The sequence below is a fragment of the Oenanthe melanoleuca genome, chromosome Z (genome assembly GCF_029582105.1).
Source record: "Oenanthe melanoleuca isolate GR-GAL-2019-014 chromosome Z, OMel1.0, whole genome shotgun sequence".
NCBI lineage: Eukaryota > Metazoa > Chordata > Aves > Passeriformes > Muscicapidae > Oenanthe > Oenanthe melanoleuca.
In genome coordinates, this window is record NC_079362.1 from 58,658,971 (window position 1) to 58,683,065 (window position 24,095).

The window sequence follows — 24,095 nt, forward strand, 5'->3', positions numbered from 1 at the left end:
CCAATATCTTATTCAAAAAACAGTTATTTACTATCTGCTGCTGTAAAATAGGAAAGACTGTACTGTGGTGGGTTGACTCTGCTTGGAATTCTCTCTGCCCTCTTCCTTCCTTTGAGCTTTTATTTCTGACCAGACACAGTATGCTACATTCCTTTGGTCAGTCTGGATCAGCACCTGCAAAAACATGGGTGTGTTACCAACACCCTTCTGGCCACCAAAACAAAGCCCAGCACTGGGGAGGGCTGCTGGGGGAGAAATGAACTCACTCTTATCCAGACCCAATACAAGTTTTTATAGCTATACCATTTCTGTTCTCACTGTCTGCACTTTGGATTTCTTAATGATGATATGTAATCCTGAAAATAAGCATCTTCTCTTGATTATTTGACAGACAGATGGAAAGAATTTGATTTTGAAAGTGTCTAGAAGGAATGATTCATCAGGAAAGACTGAAGTACTGACAGTTTAAATGGAAGAGGATGAGCCTTTTTGCTACTTGAAGTAAAACCTGGGAGCAGGAAGCTACTGCAATAGGTACAGAGTTAAATAAAAATGAAAGAGCCTCTTAGTCACCATTTCCATTTCCTTATTTTAATAAACTGAGATCAGTAGCTTGAATGGTTTTGGAAGGATCATGCTGAAGATCAGAGAAACAGTGCATATACCAAATGCTAGCATGCATCTCTGTGGGTACAGCACATCTATTCCTTTTAGGCTCTGTTCTCTACATTTTGGTCATATTCCCATTCCACAGCTAAATATACTGCATTGAAGCAATACACAGCAATGTTAATTATAGATTCCAGTACTGCAATGTTTATTACTAAAAACAACAAAGATTTCAGCATAATAATTTTCTATTATTTCAACTGCAAGTCTAATCAGAATTAGTCTGTTTTATTTCAGCTTCTCTCCTTTTTCCTCCTCCTCCCCAGTCACAATGATTCACTTCTGGTCATCATGCAACAGAAAGAAAACTGCAGAATTTCCTTGAAGAGAACTTTTGTTTTCTTGATGTGTCTGTTTTACTGGCTCAGGATCCAGCACTAATCGGTGGTCACAATTAAGCAACAGCTAAATTCACTCACAGAACACTTCCAAGATTGTACAATTCAAATAATCTTTTGAAAATATTAACTTAGAAGTATCATAGGCATGCATACTGTATCATGATTCAAGAAGTATGTAGCAAAAACTGGCTCTTCAAATACTAACTTCAGGGCAAACATGCTGGAAATTCAAAGTGAACGAGATACAAAGACAGACAGAAGAACTAATACAAATTTTAGAAAATTATTACACAAATCTAGAAACAAAGACTAAACCAAGAATGGGGCCAGTGTAGAGAAGACAGAACCAGGGTCTTTTGAGTTGTATCCAGTGATGAGACAAGAGACAGGGAGCATGAACTGAAGCAGAGGACATTTCCTCTGAACATCAGGAAGCACTTTTTACTTTGAGGGTGACCAAGAACTGGCACAAGTTGCCCAGGCAGGTTGTGGAGTCTCCATCCTTGGAGACATTCAAAAGCCATCTGGATATGGTCCCAGGCAATCTGCTCTAGGTGATATTCCTCTATCAAGGGGCTGTAAAAGGTGACCTCCAAAGGTCCCTTACAGCCCCTTCCTTTATTCTGAGATAAAGATGCTACAACAGATTGAACAGCATGAAAGAAATGCTAGATTTCTGATGTTCAATTTTTAGTTTCTGTCTACTCTCCGAGGTTTGTGAGTAAAGTTTTCACTTTGAAAATGTTATTTAGTTTGGGATAATTTTTATACTATGCATTTACACGAAGAACAGTGTTTAGCTGTCTAGATTTACCAGTAGTACCATTAGTTTATGATACAGACTAGGCTATATATTTTGGTAATGCTAATATTTGCTAGTGCAGTGTTTGTTTTGCTCCACTACAACATTATAATTATGTTCGTTCAGTCTGTTTGTCAACAACTTTTGTTTTAAATAGGTCCTATATGCTCAGCTCTTCTAAGGTCATTACCATATTAGTCTAAGTGTTGTATATATTATACATAGCATGGAGCAACAAAGATCTGGATTTTCAGTGTCCCTTTTTATTCATTTTAGTCTAGTTCTTTCTTCTCACATATTTGGTTTTTTTTCAAAAAAGCTTTGTGTTCAATACACACAATATTCATGCAAAATACTTTCTGTGTTAAGAAAATGTTTCTTTTGGCTCCAGCACTCCTGGAATGACAGCAAGCAATTGGGCATAGAAGCAAACTATTTTGCAACTAGAGAAGTAATTTTTTCGCATTTCTTTTTCTTTTTTACCCTTTTTATTCCCAGAGATCTCTAAGCCTATCAATCTGCACACTTTCCTGCATTTATTTTTAAAATAAATCACTGATTTATTTTCCTCCTCCCATTTCAGCAGTAAGAGAAGTAAACACAAAAAACAAAATTCCATTTTTTTGATATCATCTTCTAACTGGTCTTTCTTAGTGACTGACTGTGCTTTTTCTTAAAATTTATTATGACTTTATGCTGAAAGTCTTTTTTCTCAACTTCTCTGTGTTTTGAAGATCTTTTCTTTCCTCAATCTCTTTTTACCTTCCCCTTATTCTAAGATTTCCTACAATATGAACCCCACCAAAAACTGATTAGCCACATGATAAAGAGAATGAGACTGTTGGACTGCCCTTTTCTGTCACCATTTTTGGCCCTGCTGTCCCTTGAGTCCACAGGAGACAGCACAAAAATCAGATGTTCAGCAATCTCTGCACTGAAAGTTCTGGGGAGCCATAGCCATGATAATGCAGATATTAGGGTAATTTTTTTTTGCTGATTGCTTTATGTTTAGAGCAATGATTTTCTTTTCTTTTAAGGGGAACATTTCAGCAAAACAATTTTTTTAAGCTGGCTTTGCTAGAAATGGAATCTGCATTTAGCTTAAAAGAAATTCAGGAATCAAGCAAATGGTACCAAAATTCAGGTGTAAAATGGCAGCACCTATTCACTCCCTAGCTTCTACAATTGCTCGTTTTCAATTTCTCCAACTTAGATTTTGCCATTGCCAAGGCAGAATTTTATTCTCTGGAAATATTCTATTTTCCACCTATAATTGCAGTCCTTCTGGTTCTTTTACTAAGTATTAATTGAGACAGTTCAAATCCTACCATTAATTATTAATTATTTTTTATTAATTGATTAATCAGGTTTACAACCCAGACAGAAATTTGATTTGTGTCTGGCTTAATCTATAGTGTCTTCACTCAGTAATTTTTTATTTCCTTTTCTGTTGCTTGTGCTTCTGGTGTCACTGCCCAGTAAAGCATTTATAACTGCATAGTTATGTTTTGTTTGCCTTTTTAATTGCACTGGTAGCTCAAGCAGAACTCCACACCTTTCATTTCACTAGCAAACATCCCAAGCTGCTGCATACAACTGTTACCTGTGATTCTGAGTCAAATTTGATTTCAAAAGAATTCTGAAGCCCCTCATTCTCAGTTTTTCTAATTTTTCATATATGATCCCTCTGTATCCTACAGATCACCTTGGCAATTTTTGATTAAAATGACATTGCTGAATTTCTAAGTAAGACTTCGAATATAAAGAAAAATCTTAATCTCACCATTTTTATTAAGTTTGCCCTTTTTTTGAGATTTCTGTTTTATTTTAGGCAGTGTGACATTTCACATATTTTTTCTTCCTTCTCTTTTTGTCAAATACCAAGATGTTTTTCTCTTCTTAAACTAAGTAGTTCTGCAAGATTTTTAATATCTCATGATGTATAGAGTATTCTGAACATCACCAAATGCTCAAAACATATTGCTTAATTAGAATTTAATTTACTAGGAACAAATAAGTTTGGTTTTGTTTTTTGGTTAGTTTGGGTTTTTGTTTTTTGTATTTGTTTTGTGGTATTTTTCCCACAGAGGAAGAAGGAGAATGTGCTCCATGATGCCTTGGCATCAGTAGCTGAAGTGCACACCTTTGTTTCAAGGAAAAGGTTGCAGACTGAAAGCTGATTTGTGCTGAGTAAAACCAGCATTAAAAAAAAAGCCTGGTGGTGGGGTAACCCATGATGCAACCCATGCCTTCCTCATTATGACTTCTGCAATTTACTACACATCCAAGTGAAAGTTCTGCACCCTTGATTATACAACCTGGCAACTGGACCAGGATCAAATCACCTTCCCCACTGTGTCATTCCAAAAAGATATACAAATCCTGCAAAAGCTCTGTAAAAACAGTTTATTTAGAAGCTTTTTGGAGGGCCTCTTGGACATAGACTTCTGAGAGCAAGACAAAGACCCTCAGTGATGGATGACACTTTGATAGCTGGAGGAGCTGGGGCAAGGAAATTGACCTTAGAATATTTTTGGTGCATTTCAGTTTTGTGCTTTTCTTTATGATTTGCAGAGTATCAAAGTTCCTTTTTGGCAACAAACTTGCAGCTTTCATTTTTTTATGTAACTTAAACTTTAGGTTTTAGCACTTAAGGAACATCATCTCTCAAAATACACTTTGCTGTCTGCACTGCAAGCTGCAGCTCTTAAAGAACAAGGAAGTAACCAGCAGACATATCATGGATCACATTGCCTAAAAAAATGAAGTGAATCTGCCCAGTATCATTAAAGTGATATTAATTATATCTAAAACAGTTAGAAGGGAATTTCTTCATTATTCAATGGTTCAAAAAATATTTCACTTTGCTTACAGGTTTGGCATACTATCTTTATTAAGTTAATTAAATGGATTTCTAGTAGTCGTGTGCTATTTTCATAGACATACTATGAAGAGCTACTCAGAATATTTTCAGCTAAATGTTTCTGTTGAAAGGTGTTATTGCAGTCTTTGGTCTGCAGCATGAGTTTCAAGGACGATCCTACTTAAAGAACAGAACAAGTATGGGCTTTAGTTGGAATCTTGGCATGTAAGATTTCAAATGTGCTATTTTCTCTAAGTACTAGAGCCATTATGAGAGCTTAATGTAGAAAAGTGTATCCCATCTGCTCTGACAGGAGAATCAAGTTTTTTATATGCCTTAAATTTGACTAAAAGTTCTTCAAATCCTCTTAAGGTTACTGAAAGTTGAAAAGTAGAGGAACCAGTTTAATTTATATTAAAAAATTATAAAAATTTTAAAAATTAAGGTTATATTAATAACAAATAAAATTTATTTATTTGCATGGTTTTGCCTCTTCTTGAACTTCAGTTTTATTGGGCTTAAATGACCTCTTAAATCGTACAGGACTGCAGCTTCATAAAACATCAGCAATGAATCTGATCACATACATTAGTCAATTACTGCAGTAGATATTTCTAAAACATGCTTTGTGATCAAGGATCAATAATTTCCTTAAAAAGATCCTGGACAGGAAATCAAACCATTTAATGGAGCCTCCCAGACACAAAACTTTAGAGAGGAAACTCTAAACAGAGTGATAATAAGACATATAAATAGGGCTTTACAGATTTCTTGCTGAACATAAGGCTTTGGAAAGCTGTCAAACACTTGAAAACATAGGAATAAATATACTCCTTCATTATTTTTAGACACTTCTCAGATTCTTAAGTAATAAAAAATACATGCCACAGTATGTGCTCAAACTGTGCCAAGCAGCATATCAGGCAGTGGCAGAGCAAGTTCCTGCACAGTAGTTGGGCCAGTCATTTCAAATCATTTCAACATTAATTGACAGAATGTAGACGCATTAGAAAAAATTCTCAAACACATTATTAATTCCTTGAATCACTGCAAAGTGAGAAATTCTTCACATAACTTTCATACCCTGTCATATTATCTTTTTTTTTTCTGTAAGAAAAGTTGCAATGCAATCAACACTAGGTGCCTGATTCAAAATGCTTATGCGTATTCACCCCACATAAAATAATTCAGTAATATCTGCTTTCTGTAGATACACTACTGAGCCACTTTACTGGCAGAAACATTTGCAAACCCCAATGGTTTAAGTTAAGAGTTTAAGAGACTATTTTCAATAGAAAGTTGTTTTAGAATTACTCAGAATTGTGGTTTTAGCATATATTCTCTTTTAATCGATTCAGTGAACAGAAAACAAAGTCCTGATCTCCAAGAAAGTTTCAGGTTTACAGAACTAATTACATGCATAAAAATTTCTTATTCATTTTTACATAAATTACTCAATAAAAAAATTTAAGTCTTGAAATAATTACAAAATTTTCTAAGCCAGCTCATACATTCAGTGACCAGAAGCACGTGCTATCCTAAATTCCCAAAACACTGTCAGAAATTCCAAAATAATCTCTTCTTATTTTATTGAATTGAGTAACATTTAATGGGATTAAAATTGAAATCTATTTTTATATCTATATAATTGAAATCTGGCAGGTCTACCTGCCTTTTGACCTCTCATTGAGAGAAGCAAGAAGCAGCTGCTGCTGTTATGTGAGAACAGAGGACATGGTCTTGAAAGCCAAATAGAACTGGGATAAAATAGAGGTTTATTATCTTCTCCTCCACAGAGACAGAAGTATAATAATGCATTAATTCTGTTTTTTCACACTTTCTCCTCTTTTGTTCAATATTTCTTCTTGCCCTGAAAGGAGAGTGGGCTGTGGCACTGAAACATTGTGAGGATGCTTCTGTGTGTCAGAAAAGCCTTCCAGAAGCTGTTCTGTCACCCTGCAGAGCTTCTTCTCCCCTATGGTGCCCACAAGCCAGGAGAAATTTAGATGCTGTTTCCATGCAGGGACAGGTAACATTTTAAAGATCTTTTATATCCTCAGAGTCATGGAAATGCAGATAAACAGGTCAATCTTCTGACCAGTCTCCTCTGCCTGGCAAACACAAAACCTCTTCAAAGAGAATCTGCTGTACATGTGCACAAAATTATTCAGTCATAGCTGAGTAAAGATGAGAAAATAACCAGTTAGTACAGTAAAAATCAGATTCTACCTATGTTTGTCATTGATAAATTTAATTTTGGACTAGTAGTGAGCAAGGAAGGTGACATACAATTTTGATTATTTATTGAAGGCAGATCTGTAGTTTGTCCCTGAACTGTCATAGTACTGAGGAATGTTGTACAAATAAATTCTGAATCAGATATTTAATTTTATAAAAGTTTAGAACTGATCTGGAAAGGCAGCTGTTCTGTGCATCATGAAGTACAGGCTGATAGAAAATTGTTAAGTCACCATGGGGTGCTACATAAGTGGTCACTGATGATTGAACTATGAAATCAAGAACATTATTGTATAGTTGTTACATAATTTATGTAGTTAAAATCACGAACTGTTGGTGGTACTCTGAAACAAATCAAACAAATTTTACTATTGGTAATCACCCAATTCATTAATGACAGACATATATTTAACTTTCTTCCAAAAGCTAACATCAACAGCTTTAATGAAAGGTTGTATTGTCATTAAATTTGTCATGTTTTATTTAACATAGGTGAAATTCTGGACACCAATAGTTACACTTTGAAGTTCTAATTCAGATTTTTTGTTTGAACTCACCTTCATTTTTTTGAGCACCTGTCAAAATGCTGGAGGCTGACTTCGAGCTATGTTTCTTTCCTATGTTTGTGTGTGGCCCCCTAACAGAGTATTTCTTCTACTTGCCAAACTCACCTGCAGACAATGTACTCCAGTGTCCCTTCTCTTTCTCCTTTGCTTGCTAGTCATTATGCTTAGAGAATTTAGCTGCTTCAGCTCCTACTGCAACTTCATTTCTCCTCTTTTCTATGACAACTGCACTCCTAGGTTTTTTCTTGCAATTTAAACCAGTCCATTAAATACATTTGGAGGAAAAAAAAATCCAGTATTCTTCAGAGCTTGTATCTCTTGTACAATGTCTGAAGAAACATGTCCTTTTGTTAGTAATTGTCTTTTGCATAGAAAAGTGAGTGAAGAGAAAATGTCCAAGCATCAACCTTGAATTTCATTGATCTGTATATTCTTCACTCCTTTTCTCTCTCACTTACCTAATTTTCATGCTGATTACAAGGGTCTCTACTCCAACTGCTTTGATTTTGTTGAGTTACACAGAACTGTGAAGTCAAGGTCTACAGCTGCTCCAAATCCCTGAGAAAAATAAATGGCCTAAAGGAGGAGAAGCAGGGAACTCATGTTATGGATTAGAAAAACCAAATCCCTTCATCCTCACATTCACTCATTGAAATTCACGGCCTGTAATTACATCCTGCTCCTACCTAGTTTCCATTGCTCATTTATTTCTAGTCTGCTCAGAATCCATTTCTAATGAACACTGGAGCTCTTTGCATGGTAATGTATTAAAAGACAAAGCAAAGAGACATTTCCTAGGTGGAATTGAACAAAATCATAATTGGTTAAAACAAAACCCCAGAAAAAAATTAATTAAATCTCTGTAAAATGAAAATCTATGACACAGTCCAAAAAGTGCTTGTCTATTGTTTACCACTGATGAAAACAATGGTTAGGTTTAGTCTGAGGAAAAAACAGTCATAAGGAACTCAAAAAGAATAAATGGTGAAGCTAAAATTATTTAATAATATTTTTGTTCTCTCCAGAAATCAAATGCTATCTCTGAAACCTCTTTTGACTTTTTGAGATAGTAATTAAACATAGAAGATTTATTCATTGTTGTGCATATGGTTGCAGGTACTAAAGCAAGAAAAAAGCAAAAAATTGAGGTACTTTTCATGAATAACATTAATTTAATTTTCAATAAGAACTGTGAAAAAAAAGAGATACCAAAAGAATGAACTCTTGGAAAACTAATTCCTGCAAGAGCCGGTTAACCCTGCTGCTTCAGGAAAGCCTTTATCTTCCTTGTACATTGTCATACCCTGTGAATCCTTCATGGTGCTCTTTTTAGGTTTTCTGAAGATAAATTGACAGAAGCTGTGTGATGGATATAAATATTGTACAGCTTCATTTGCATCTAACATACTTTACAGATAAAGGCAACCTTACTTACAGGAAATACCCTGCTTTGTTCTGCTTCAGATAGAATTAGGAAGAATGAAGCAAGGAAGAAATTGGAACTAGGCTGAATTTATTTCAGTCACACAGAGTAGAAGGGAGTGCCTTACCAGCTGGATCAGTCTTCTATCCTGCTATGGTCAATTGAGTTGATTCAATGATTATTCAAATTCATTTTACTTCCAACAGAATATACATGCTCAGAAGAAAAGGAAAAGAAAATTCTATTAACAAGGACAGAAATCTAACTTATTATACTTACCCAACTACTTCTATGTCTGTTTTAAAATTCAGTGGAATATGGATAAGAGAAGTTGTTGAAACAGAGATGTCCTACAGGCCAGAATCCTGGCTGTGAATATGTACATACACTGGGACTTGCATTCAGGTTTCCAATTCAGACACATTCCTGATCTGCTGCACACAATTTCCAAATATCAGGTACTGACTAATATAGGAAAATAGCACTTTTAAAAGTTTCACTGCTGAGACTACTTGAGGAGAGTATAGAGAGCAGGTAATCATGGAGGAAAAAAAACCACATAGGACCAAAGGTGCTGGAAGAATTTCAGTGATGAAGGGAAAATAAATACATATGAATATGAAATATTTAAAATGGAAGAATATCTTGTTTGGTTTTTTCTTTAAGAAAGAGGCTGAATTTTATTGCTCTATTTTAAAACATGTCACCCAAACTCTCACTAGACTTCAGCTTCCTTTCATTGAGTAATTTTTGGTTAATACATGTGCTAGATTCATATTCCATGGTCCACAACAGCCATTAAAGTGCTTATAGGACAAATTTATAGCGAATAATTACAAATTATTTTCCTAAAAGGGGAGAGAAGATGGACTACATCAATAACTGATGGCAACTTGCAAACTCTGAAGACCTCTATATTCCTTCCAGGAATGCCAGTTTAGTGTATTTCATGGCTTCAAGTCATCAAGAGCCATGGAAGGATGAAGGGAAACTACATTAAAGAGAAACTGTCCTTGTTGACCTACTGTCTTTAAGTCTGAAGCCACTTCCCCTTGCTCAGTAAATACAGGATCTTATAAAAAGTCCCTCTCCATCTTTCCTGTGGCTCCCTTCAGGTACTCAAAGGCCTCAATTAGGTCTCTCTGAAGACTTCTCTTTTCCAGGCTGAACAACTCTGAAATTCTCAGCCTTTCCTCACAGGGAAGGTGCTCCACCCCTCCAATCATTTTGGTGGTGTCCTCTGGATTTGTTCCATCAGGTCCCTGTCCTTCCTGTGCTGGGACCCCAGAGCTGGGTGCAGCTCTGCAGGTGGGGTCTCAGCAGGGCAGAGCAGAGCAGAGCAGAGCAGAGCAGAGCAGAGGGGCAGCATCCCCTCCCTGCCCTGCTGCCCACACTGCTCTGGATGCACCCAGCACACAGCTGGTCATGGTGGGTTTCTAATCCCCCAGAACTCTCAAGTCCTTCTCAATAGGGCCACCCTTGATCTGTTGATGCCCCAACCTGAACTGATACCAGACTCTGCTCTGACCAGGTGTAGCACATTTTACTTGATCTTGTTAAACTTCATAAAATTCCATGGGCCCGCTTCTCCAGCTTGTCCAGGTCCCTCTGGAAGACATCCCATCCTTCAGGTGTGTCAACCCCTCTCAGCTTGGGATCATCTGCAAATCTGCTGAGGATGCACTCAATCTCTTTGTCTATGTCACTGATGAAGATACTAAATAACTCTGATCCCAATACAGAACCCTGAGGGCACTACTTGTCAGTGATGTCCATTGGGATTCTGAGTCCCTGACCACGACCCTCTGGGTGTGGCCATCCAACCGATTTCTTATCCAACAGTCCACCCATCAAACCCCTCTTTTCCCAATTTAGAGATTAGGAGGATGTGGAGGACAATATCAAAAGTATTACAGAAGTCCAGGACATCCACAGCCCTTCTCGTATCCACAGAAGGTGTCACTCCATTACAGAAGGCCACTGGGCTTGTCAGGTAAGGTTTACCCTTGGTGAAGCTGTGCTAGAGTCCCAAATCATCTCCCTGCCTTCTACATGCCTTAGCACAGCTTCTAGCAGGATCTCTTCCATGATATATCCAGGCACAGGGCATGAGGCTGACAGGTCAGTAGTTCCTAGTGTTGTCCTTTCTACCCTTTTAAAATATGAGTACAATGTCTCTGCTTTTCCAGTCTCCTGGGATTTCAGTTCCCTGCCATAACTTTCCAAACATCACGGAGAGTGGCTTGGCACCTACAGCTGCCATTTCCCTCAGGACTCTGGGCTGCATCTCACCAGGTCCCATTGACTTATGCACATTCAGGTTCTTCAGGTGGTCACAAACCTGATCTTTACTTACAGTGGGAGGGACTTTGCTCCCCCAGTGCCCATCCTACTGTCCATCCACTTGAGAAATGTGCAAAGAGAGGCTATCACTGAAGCCTGAGGCAAAAATATTGTTGAGGACCTCAGCCTTTTCCTCATCCTTGTTACCAGTTTTACAGCCTTGCTCAACAGGGGCCATTACTCCTCCTTTCACCTTCCTTTTCTGGTTAACACACCCACAGAAGCCCTTCTTGGTGTTTTTGTGTTCTTTGCCAAGTTCAGCTCCAGCTTTGCCTTGGCCTTTCTGACCCCATCCCTACACAGCTGTACTTCATGTCTACACTTTTCCCAGGACATCTGTCCTACCTTCAACTGCCTGTGCATTTGCTTCTTTCCTTTGAGTTTCTCCAGCAGGAGACTCGGCCATGCTGGTCTCTCTCCTTCCTTGCCCAATTTGCTCCTGGGCACTGTTAGCTCTTGCACTCCATGGAAGATTTCCTTAAAGATTTGCCAGCTCTGTTCCACTCCCTTGTATCTGAGGGCAGTGTCCCAGCAGATGCCACTGACTATCTCCCTGGAAAGATGGAAGCCTGCTTTGCTAAGGATCAGGGACCTAATTTGACACTTTCCTGACCCTCATCCCTCAGTACTCAGACTCCACCAGTGCAGGATGGCTGCAGCCCAGGCTGCCTCCAATCTTGATGTCCCCATTATCTCACTGGCACTGGTGACCATCAGGTCCAGAAATGCAACCCCTCCAGCAGAGCTGTCTATTACCTGGTCAAGAAGTTGTGCTGCATGCATTCCAGCAGTCCCCTGGATTGTCTACAGCTCACAATGCTTCTTTGTTAGCAGATGCTGGGGTGGCTGAAGTCCCCCAGCAGGACAAGGGCCTGTGAACACGATGCCTCCTGCCACTGAGCAGGAATGCTTCATCCATAGGCTCCCCTTGGACAGGCAGCCCATAGTGGATGCTGACCAAAGGTTCCCTTTTTCACCTTGGTCTCTGATTCTTTCCATCTGCTCGTGGCTGTTCTCCAGACACAGCTTTCCACACTCTTGAGGGCAACCCTTCTGCCTCTCCTTCCCCTCCCTTTCCTTCTGAACAGCTTGTACTCCTTCATAGTCACTCTCCAGGCATGGCACTCATCCCACCAAGTTTCAGTAAGAGATAAAGGGTCATAGTTTTCTAGCAACATGGTGACTTTCAACTGATTGTTTGTTGCCCATGTGTGTGAACTGGTGTAGAGGCAGCTCGAAGATGACACATTAATTCCTTTGAAATAATTCTCTGGTGTTTGCTTGTTGGCTTAAATTACCTCAGTATCCCCGGGTCGTGTCCATAAGATTGCAAGTGTGTTCCAGAGTGGCCAGCACAGTTCAGAGTCAGCAGGGAGTAGCTGCATATTGGTGGGTGTAAATTTCACTGCCAACACTGGTATGCCAGCATAGGCTTATCTCTGCCAAGGCTGATCATGATCCTTCCCCTTCAAACCTAGTTTGAAGCCCTCTCAGTCAACCCTGCCAACTCACAGGCTAGAATCCTTTCCCCTCTTTCAGACAGGTGAACTCCATCTCTGTCCAGCATCCCTGGAGCTGTATGATCCACCACATGATCAAAAACCCCAATATTCAACTGGTGAATATTGGCCTCTAGGCCACATGTTGATCAGCTGGCCTCTCGTGTTCCTTTTGGCATTCTTCCCTGATATTAAAACAGTTAAGAAAAACAACGCCTCTGCTCCTGTTCCTTCAACCAGCTGCCCCAGTGTTCTGAAGTCTTTTTTTGTTAGGTCTTCTCTCATCTAGTTTATCACTGCTGACCTGGAGAACCAACAGTGGATAATAATTAGAGGAAGGAATTAGTCCAAGGAGTCTCCTGGTGACATCTCTTGCAGATTTCTGCCTTAGCTAAATCAAGCAATTATCCACGAGTATTTTGTGCCAGAATAACCAACTCCTCTTGTCAAGGTAAATGTGAAGGTGGCACAGGTTTAAATCCTAAATTAAGACTGACTGGGCTCTTCAATACTCTAAGTAAATAAGCAGTAAGTAGTCTCTCAATATATAGTTTGATCAGAAAGTCTAGGCTATGATGCAGAAAAGATTTTATAAAAGTTTAATTTAGATATGGCTCAAAAAAAATAATGTCTATCATTTTTCCAAAGCAAATAAAATAGACAATTATCATAATTTTAATTTCATTATAAAAATGAAATTTCAATCAACCTCCTCACTTTTACTTTCCATTCCTATCTCAGATGAGCCTCATAACCTTTTCAGGGTCTTAAGTGTGAAATTCAACACTAAATCTTACCATTTGCTCAGACTTTCTCTTCTACTGCTTCTCTCATTTTTCATCTCTTTCCTTTTACTTTCACCCTCCCAGATCCATGTTTCTGTTTTGTTTTTTTCCCCTTCCAACATTCCCTTTAAATCTCAGGGGCAGATTGTAAGAATTGCCGAGAAAAACATTCCCATTGTTGTTTGAAATGCTTAATGTGTCTGCTCATTAGTGGTAGTTGTTTGCACAGTCTGGCCAGTGTGACTTACCTAGGTTTCTATTATAGGAAAACTTACTGATTTTAACTCTACAGCCCACATCAGTCCTTAGCTTCTTATTTCTCAGAGAGGAGGAGGCAAGAGAAAGACCCTGAGTGATTATTCTCTTCCAATCCCTGTTGAATAAAATCTTTAGGCTTCCAACATAACTGTGGGACTCAGCTGATAAAATACAGAGGCTTACATCTGAAATAACTATACTTTTTGCCCAGTGTAAAAAGAAAGATTTTCAGGCACAACTCATCTCATTTATATCTTACAACTCATTTAGATGTAGATTTCTAAAATTAGTTAGATGAATCTCATCTTTAGCATCACCAGTTTTCCAGAGACTCTATTTTAAATAAGTGGCCTCAATCATTAACATTTTTCCTGATATTTCTTGCTTTAAACATTCTCATTAATAAGTAACAAAAGGTGCTAAACAAGTTATTCCATATCAGAGAAAGTCTCCATATTTCCAAACAGGAACTTTGCATCTTCTATAACACAAATTTTCACAGGGAGTCACAATAGAAAGTGCAAACTGTACATGTGTGGACATATAACTAGGTCAACTTGATGTCCTATTAAAAGCTGGAGAGCAAAGTAGTAAAAAAAAGTAGACACACCAGTCATGGTAAGTTGCCTTTTGCACAGAGCTACCAGCCTGCATCACAGCAAGCTGCTGTGATATAAAAAGAAAAGAAGCGATTGCATTAGACTGACCAGCATTCTTTTATTTTGTCTTGACATCCTAAACTTTTAGATGATGACTCAAAAAATGAAACACTTGAGCTAAAATACAAATATTTTTGTTTGAAAAAGTTCTTGGGTGCTTTTTATTAGTTATATTACAGAAGCTTCATATTCCAACTCATGCTCCATATCCTATGGCAACTCCCAAGCTTTCCTGTGAGTAATATGTAGAAATATGTAGAAACCTTCCAGCTGAAGTCTCACTGGGAAATCCAGCACCCATGAGAGAAGAAGGACATGATGTAACTGAATAGTAGCTCTGGTGAGTCACCACTGAAGCATATCCAGCTATATTATTTCTTTGTGGAGACATCCTCTTTTTTTCACTTAAAAAGCATTGAAATTTCAAAAGAAAGACTTCATTAAAGGTTATACATGAAAACCTAGTTAAACATGGAGCCTAGTTCTCCATTAAAAATAATTCTGATTGGTTGTTATAAATGCACCATAATTAATATCTCACCTACAAGATTATTTTCTGTTAACACTTTAAAAAAGCTTGATCATACATTACTGAGTCAAGTTAAGCATTAAAATTTTATTTGAAGTTGGCTTTAAATTAAATTTTGTCATCATATATTTGCTACCTGTTCATGAGAAGGTTTTACTGGCACTTTTCCTTTTTTTGCTTTGGTATTTTGGTGGGTACTGATGCTGGAGGAGATGTCACAGGGTAGAAAATGCACTGGTATTACAAAAAGAACATTTAGTACAAGGAGTACACTAAACACAACTGACTTTTGATCCCCAGGCTGTCAACATAACAACCCTCACAGAACTTTCATTAAGGAGCTGGTAACACCACTGAAATATTAAAGTATTCCTCAGTCCACAATTCAAATTGAAAACTAACAATAAAACCTCAGGTGTCAAGAAAAAGAGAGCAACCGAAAAATGTTAAGTTATCCCAGGTTTGCAATGATATTTCCAACAGCACCATATTTTATTGAAACATCTCTATAAACATTCTTTGCTGAGAAGCTGTAAGAACTGACTGGACATATTTTCCAATGTTACTTGGCCACACTCGAGTACATTCCCATTGATCTGGCTGTTAACATCAGTGACCATCCTGTGGGAAACCAGAATAAAAACTCGCTGGACACAGTAGGAAGCCTTTCTACTTTTCATAGTTTTTGAACAACATTTTTAATCAATGAACATTTAGAAATTACTGAAGAAAAAATCTGATTATTTGGATGAATTTCCAGTTTGTTGAAAGACATTTAATAAGGCAAACGGTATGAATGGTTTGCATCCTCCCTTTGCTGCCACAGGTAACACTGATCATGAAGCATATTTTCACAAAAACTTTTATGTTTCACAAGATTTTCTGAAATAAAGAAACAACAGCAGGAAGCAAACAATTCTGGGAATATTTTCAGAAATAAGACATACAAGGAAAGGCTGAATTTCAACAAAGGCATTATGTATAAACAGAACAGAAATTATTTTTCTGTTGTCTCACAGATGCCAATTTCACTTCTTGCAGTGTTTTCAGTCTTTTCAGTTCAACTGGCTAATCAAAAGCCAGGTTAACAGCTGGCAGTAGCAGTGTTCCTATGAAAGAGACAGATGTGTTTGATAGTGCTTCATGTATCATGAATTGTCAGCAGCTCAGTGAGGACTCCTCACCTGTAAAGGGTCAAAGGAATTGTCTCTTCTGTGAGTTCAGTTACAAAGTGAAAATCCATGTGTAATTTCATATTCTTCCCAGTGGAGAGAGACATGAGGGATTGAGAATGAATATTTAACCTACATACAATCTAGGTACCAAGGGAATTTTTTGTAGTTTCTTAATTAGGTCAGGATCCCATTAAGAATTACTTCTACCTTCTCATTAATGTATAATAAAATACTTTCAGCTTGCACTTAGGGTAAACAAATAGGCAAATATTTTGGAAAATCTTGTTTGGAGGGGAGATGTGACATTTTGTTTGATTTGGATTCAGGAAGGATAGTTAAAGACTGGGACTTTGCTGCACTGAAGACATGGGCTTCCACAGGCTTCTCTGTCTCCAAAATAGGTTGTTGTCATAAATATAATTCTGTATAAGTAGATTTGCATCCTCTCATGAATTGAATTAGCTGGCTAACTAGCTCGGTTTAGGTTCTGTTGTTTTGTCAGCAAATAAACACTGAAATTCTGGCAACTGCACAGGGTTTTTTGTATTTGTTTTACTGCCTTAAGCTAGGCATCAAATTTTGCCCTCCTGGAATTTTAACATTGGTGATAAATAGGGAGAAGAAAAGAAACAGAAGGCATGCATCTAAAATAATGTTCAAAGACAGGAGAACAGAAATAACTGCAATTCAAACCTGTACAGATTAGCCTAGCAATACTTTTCAGTCAGTCAGACCAACCCTCTGCATTGCCCATTGCCTGTTATAATTTTTTATTTCACTTATTGCCAAGATATTTAAAGAAGTACAAAGTCTTCACAAAGGATGGGAATAGTGTAGCAAAGTCCTTCATACAGGTTAATAGAGCTGCTTAATATTAAAGTTTTTATCCAGTTGCATCACTAAAAAAACTGAGGCTTTCATTTTCACAGTTCATGCAAGAAAGTTGTTTTTATTCTCTCTCTGATGGGAATGCACATTATGACACAGTCTGAGATTGCATTCATCACTTTGCATTCACAGCACGCTGTCATGCCAATCCTCCCCTCCAGCACCAAGAATAAAAATGATAATGCTGAGGAATGAATCACTCAAATTACTTACTCAGAAGGAGTACTGCCAACCAAAACCATCTCTCTTACCATCAGGTTTGCCTATGTTTTGAGTGACCTGACAGAGACTCTCACATGAACTTGGGCCCAGCACAGTCTGAAAGTCAAATGAGACAAATGACATTTTGTGTGTCAAAGGGAAATGGCTGCAGACAGAAAACAAGACAAATAGCCCAGGGAGTGTTACAACCCTTCAAACAGTTCCAATTCACTCTGTGAGTATTTATTCTTCTTTTTCCTTTTTTTCCCTAATAAATATGCCTTCCCACACTTGTCATTATGCCATATGAGATCTCACAGTTCTTTTTTTTCAGAACATATGGTCCTTTTGTACCTACTATTTCTCTTGAACTCCATTTGGAAATTATGCATAAATACATCATGTTTTTCTCAGCTAGAAAAGCCACCCTGCTCAATACTCTTCCTTATTAACACCTTTTCACTTGTTGCAGTTGAATGCATGAGAGGAGACATTACATTTTCATTTCAGATCAGCAAGTGAGAGGTTGGGGTTTTTTTTTCATTTCCTCACCAAATGTCAAGATGTCATGATGGTCTTAATGTCACTAAGCTAAGATTACAACACTAGATCTCATTAATCCATCTCAGTCTCACCTCTATTTAAATACTTCCTTAGCATTTTAGAAACTAACACAATTACAATTTAAAATGAGACAAACAGGGCAAATCAAAGCTTTATTGCTACAACATATGGTTACACAATAAATTCAGAGTGGTTTTAAAAAATACTGGAGTAATAAAAACAAAGAAAGGGGAAAGGGGTCTTTGCAACATCAGGATTTATATATTTTTACTATTATGGTTCTTACTAACAACTGTAATAGGTAATGATTCACTATAATATTAAAAATAACTTCCTTAATGAAATGCAAATGAAAAAGCTTTTGAAAAAAGCTTTTGACAAATTCTTGCTTAGGATCTGGCTTAAAAATATGTCTATCTAAAAACAATAAGAATAGCAATAGGTAACATTCAACAGAGGAAGATCACTAATTTAATGAACAAGCATTAGTACCTTCCCATGCTAACTGGTTCCTTCATGGTAAAATTTTGTGTCATCCCATGTCAAGTTCTGAATCTAACTGGTGATTTGAGCCCTGTGATCAGTAAGAGCTCTTTTGTAAGAGTGTTGTCTTTGTTTAATCTTAGGGGTCAACTGGAGAAGCCTGTTCCTGGTCAACAGCTAAGATCCATTTATCTCAGATTTATCTCTCAGCATTTTCATGAGACAATGTATTTCAAATTGCTGTTGCAAGCACAAGACCTTTCACTGATTGATCATATCTCTGTGGGGGACGAGCCAGAAGCTCCATCAGACTTCATTGTTGTATCTCTGCTCTTGTAGCACGGGGATAATAGAGCACAGACCTTCTTTCCTCTCCACCCAAAAATACACCAGAATGTGCTTCAGAAAAGCATTTAAACTTGCACTTATTAGGGCTTTCAAGAGAATGCATTTCCCTGGAAATGTTCAGAGAACATAGAGAAGGTGTCTCTAAAAACAAGTTGTTTTTTTATTTTTAATTTACAGAAATTGTTAAAAAATCATAACCACTCCACTCTAAACTTAGAGACAGAAATAATGTGATCATTGTGTGTATTATAAGGCACATTCACACCTCCATTTAAATACAAAGGCTATTATGCATGATACTTCTTTATCCACATGCTTTTGTGCTACTGTGCAAAAACTATTTATCTGAACTCTGCAAAATAGTTAATCCTCTGTGGGTTCTTTTCCTCCCAAAGTCAATGCAAAACTTACAGTCAGTGTCAGTGCCTAAGCCCTCAGTATCTTATTCCAGAGTAAGAAATCAGCCCAGAAATCACCATCATTTTAAGGAGCCGATGTTTCAGAAGACTCCAGATTTGTTAAGTATTTGAAAGGAGGCACTATGAGAGGCTCTTACCTGAGGACTGACATATTTCTGAAACTGTAAAAGCAGCCATTGCACTAATAGTAAAACTATCATATGCTTTTTTAGTTATTTCATATTTCTCTTACACTTTCACATCCAAAGTTTCAGATGCTTTTTCTGTTAGGACGTGTATTTTTAATAGTGAATCTCTCTAAGAGAACATTGTCTGATTTATGGAACTGGTCCAACAGCTGAAATTACTAAATATTTGTGACAACACTGTATTCTTTAAGGCATTAGTGTGTCCTTGTCTTGTGCTTATGTTTTGTGTACATGTGTCTCTCAAGAGGCAATATAACCCTAGGGCTAGAATATTGAGGGACAGACACCTTCTTCAAGTCTGAATAAATAACCAATGAATATCTAAAAGAAAACCAGTTGTACTTCACATTTATATGTATGAGCTCTACATACTTAAAAATATCTTTGTATTCATAAGTTTAAGACTCTTAAGAATTACATCAAGGACATTTTGCCAAGTTGTTTTCAAAAGCTGCTAACCATTATTTCCAGTTTCAGTAGCTGCACTTTGTCAAAAAACAAAGGATTTATTTTAAAATGTAAAGAAAAATAGGAAAATAGAAAAATATATAATTTAAAATATAAAAAAGTTCTGGCATCATTAACAAAATGTCATACTGTAAACTGAATGGGCATCTAGCAACCTGTGCTAATAAGCTGGAATTAGTATTTTTCCACAGTATACTGCACTTGCAGGGTGCTGAAGGGTCATGTAGAGTTCACATGATCTACATAAATTGTGGAAAATTAATATGCTTTTGGAAAAACACAAGCAATTTTATAAGTGATATTGAGCTTTTGGCATTCATTTTCTACTTCTGCCATTATATTTTTGAAGAAAGAAGCAAGTGTTAATGATGTTTGCTAGATTCCCTCTTACACTCACTGAAAGCCATTGTATTATACACAACTATAAACAAATAAAGTAGTACTCATCATATACTCTGTATAAAACTCTAGTATAAAACAGAGTGGAAATGCTATGGAGAAGTTCAGCTTCAGTGTACTGAGAAAAACGAGAGTTCATTTCATGCAAATAATCTAGCTGAAGCAGTGACTGAAACAAATACAGATATAACAGCATCACTGCAGTAACCACTGCCTTATTTCTCCAGTGAGTTTGGCTAAATATCATTAGCAGACAAATGATTTTATTCACACAAATTAATCACCCACAGTTTTCTTTTCTGCTGCAGTAATTGAAGCTGAAGTTGGTAGCTCTCATCTACAGAACCAAATGTCTCCTCTTGCTGCAAATATGCATCAAAGAAAACATTGGCACTATTTTTTTTGTTAAGTGACCACCTATCTTTTAGGTATTTTAAATAAAAAGCAAATTAAATCTATAAGTTTTGGTTTTTTTACAGTAACAGAAGTCAGAAAGGAGGTTAAAAACCTTGTCCCAAATTATCATCAAATTGTCCTTTTTTTAATACATTGCTGCTACACACCCAAACTGCCTGTGCAGACCCTCTTCTCCTAGCACCAGAGGACACACAGTGTCTATATTTACCCACTCTCCAATCAAGTTCATATATCCTTTCTGCCTCTGCACTGCCTATACCACTTCACAATCAAGAGGTTCACATTTAGTTTAAGCAGGAAAGCCTTTAGCAATTTCCTGAAAAACAGCTGTGATTGTCAGTTGAGATCCTGTCATATCCATTGCCTGCCTCTGCTTAGGAGGGTCTGTTGAACAGCTGCATTACAAGCCAATCAAGTTTAGGGTATGTCTTTGTGGTCTCCAAAATTGTGAGTGTAAAGTGATTGCTCACAAACTACTCTACAAGAGACTCTTGATGTTAGGGCTCTTTCCCTGGCATACACCACTGTTGCAGTTACCAGTGCAGATGTTCTGATCCCATATAGACACCACTTTTCTTAATAGGTTGTGACATCAGAACTTGAAGTTTGAGCATCAGAGAAGTGGGAGATGCTCACAGAGATGACTGCAGCCTTTTAATTTAAAACTGAGATGTAATGTTTTTCAGAGACAGTCACCCAAGGAAACAGAAGACTTTGCTCAAGCATCATACAAAGTAAAAAAAAGAAATTAAAGGTCAGTGATGGGACCCAAAATATGAGTTTTCTATGTGTGAACCGACAAAGGGACTTGCAGTAAGACAGAAAAATTAGTTCTTTTCTTTCTTAGTTTCTGGTCCTCAGTCTTTCACACCAGTGTTTTCCAGTGTGAATCCTGAACATACTGCTGGGAATAGTTTCTTGAGAGCGATGCTGTGAATAAGTTAATGCTAGGAAAGCCTTTCTGCACACCACTTCTAGTACTGCTCCTACATGCAATGAGCTACAGAGTCCAGTTTGGTGGGCTTGACACAGGTCTCTCATTACTTCAGGAACCATAAACCAGAAAAAGCAAATCAAATAGTAGAAGCTGAACCACACAACCAGACCCATAGCAGGCAGAAACTAATGTGCAAATTTCTTATCTGTGCATCAACATGCACAAGGGAAGGCTGACTCAGACCAGTGTCACAATTTGGATGTTGTCTTTGCTACGTTGCAAACATCAAACACCTTCTGGGAAGTGTCACTCTGAACCACTGTATGCTGAGACAAGGCTGTGGTGGACTAACCCAACACAAATCTCTTAAACCCAGAGAGCAGAGACAGAATTCCTCCTGCCAGTTGCCTCCCTCCTATCTGCTACTAGTTGTCATTTTCTCTGTTTTCCTTTGACTGCTAGTGTGAACTTCTGAGTGTTTGCTGGAACACAAGCCTATTTTTTCCTCCAAAATTTCTTTTCTTGATAGAAAGGCAAGCTAATTTTCCTTTACTGTATGGTGTGTTCTCATAACCATCTGAATAGTCTGTAACTGATAAAACATTTGTCAGATAGAAATTAATTCTCTTTCATTTAATCTTGTTTTCCTCTTTGGTGGGTTTATTTGTAAGTGGGGGAAGTAATTATAAATGAAAATGCATCATTGATAAAAGCACACATAGATAACTATTGATTTTGTCACTATCCTTTTTGATGTGCTGCAAAATTCTAGCAAAATAATCTCATATTCCACTTTCTGTTGATGAATGAATGGCTTCATTTGCAACAACCCCCTACTTGTATTCCATTCTGAACCCCGGTTTTATTTCCAAGAGTGAGACAGGCACAGTGACGAGTAAATTATATTGAATCAGAAGTAAATAGTTTTCTTCCCACTCAGACGTGTGGATGAGAAAATGTACTTTTAAGGTTTCCACAGAACAGCAGGAATATTTGTTGAGCTATTTTGAACTGCTGAATTGCTGCAATTATCTGAGAAGTTCTGCTCCTGCTCCATAGGTTTAACAGGCTGCCGTGCTCACGGCACATAAATAGGGGTTTGTTTAAACAGCCGTGGTGCAGCGCTCTCACCGTGGGCTGCCAGCCTTGTGCAGAGTAACAGAGCACAGAGCACACGGAGCACCAAGGAGCAAAGACCTCACCACAGACACGAGGCTGGGAGCAGTGAGCTCTGCCAAGAGCTGCCACCGTGCTGTAAGGCAGAGGGTAGGTGTGCAGCAGCATCCCCAAGGCAGCACTGGGGTGAGCGCGCTGTTCTGTGCCAGGCACAGGACAGACACAGGGAAAGGGATTTCTGCACCCAGACACGGAATCCTAGGCCCCTGTCAGCACCAACACCCAGCATTCCTGCTGAAAGGTGAACTGTGCCAGAGTGCCACAGAAACAGCTCTGCTCCCAGTGTTTTTCAAAAAGATATTGTTCCCAGATTAGACCGATTTAACCCACTACCTCATTTCTCCACTCAAGCTCCAGAGCTGCCACGAGGAGTCAGAGAACCTGGGACTGTTGTCTGTAATTGAAGACCCTTGAATGTTTGGCTGTAAAATACTAAAAGGAATTGCTATTACATCAATGTAGTACAAAGCAGGTTTATTAATTATGGTGAAACTTGTAAACAATTCTTTCTTAAAACTGTGTATCCATAAGAGCAATTTAACATTTCGCTTTGCACCATTAAAAGCCAAAAAAATGTGGCAGAAGAGAAATTTGGCAAAACCTGGTTTTCAAAGCATGGAAACATCAACCATCTTTAATCCACTTATGATACTTGTCATTCTTGATTTTCAGTTTACTGAACTTTTCCAGTTAATTCAATATCATTTGCTTGTACCAGTAACTCAAATTTTCCTCCAGTTTTCTTCATTCTCTGCATAACAACACAATTTAGGTTTGCAACATGGAAGAGAGAAGAGGAGAGCTCATTGATGACAGAAAAACCCAATGCAAACAGCTTTCTAAGGTGGATAGCAGAAATTCCTTGTCAGGAACATTGGAAATTGAATTAGTTATTAATTATTGCCTTGAATAATATTTCCCTGGGGAAATCTTTACTTTTACAAGAAAAGCATTTTGTCCTCTCTCAAACACTGCCAAAAAATTTCTGCTCTGTTCTGTTTTCAGCATGAGCTGTATGTGTTCATGCCCAGACGAAAAATGTTCCTGTGTCAGCACCCCACCCTGCGGTGACAGTGGCATGGGAGGAGCAGGAATGCCAGCCAGACAGTTCCTGTGGTCTGGCACAGCTGGGGCTCTCCCACGCCAGCCTCTGACAGTGGCAGCCCATCCAGCACACCTCTGCCAACCCCAGGGCACCTGTCACTTAATCTTCGAGAATAAAATATTCATCTCGTCATATCATATCATGATGATATGACCATATGATGATATGGTCCTATTCTTGCCTCAGCAAAATTTCTGTTGCTCCAGAAGCAACAAATTGCTCAGTATAAAAGGCCAGTATCTTAGGATCACACAAGTGCTTAATGCCTTTTAATTAATTTTCTCAGTCCTTTTGCAGGTTAGATTGTGGATATGAGTCCTTCAGATAGATGTCTTTCCAACAGATTACTTCA

The 24,095-nt window shown here is 37.9% G+C and overlaps 1 long non-coding RNA gene across 1 annotated transcript; it reads right to left on the reverse strand.

Moving 5' to 3' along the window:
* Nucleotides 1-6,208: 6,208 nt before the first annotated feature.
* LOC130265210 (uncharacterized) lies at nucleotides 6,209-9,892 on the reverse strand. The gene is made up of 3 exons (XR_008842572.1): nucleotides 9,030-9,892; nucleotides 7,938-8,055; nucleotides 6,209-6,852 (listed from the first exon to the last, which is right to left on the reverse strand). It is a non-coding gene; the product is annotated as an uncharacterized LOC130265210 (long non-coding RNA).
* Nucleotides 9,893-24,095: the final 14,203 nt, after the last annotated feature.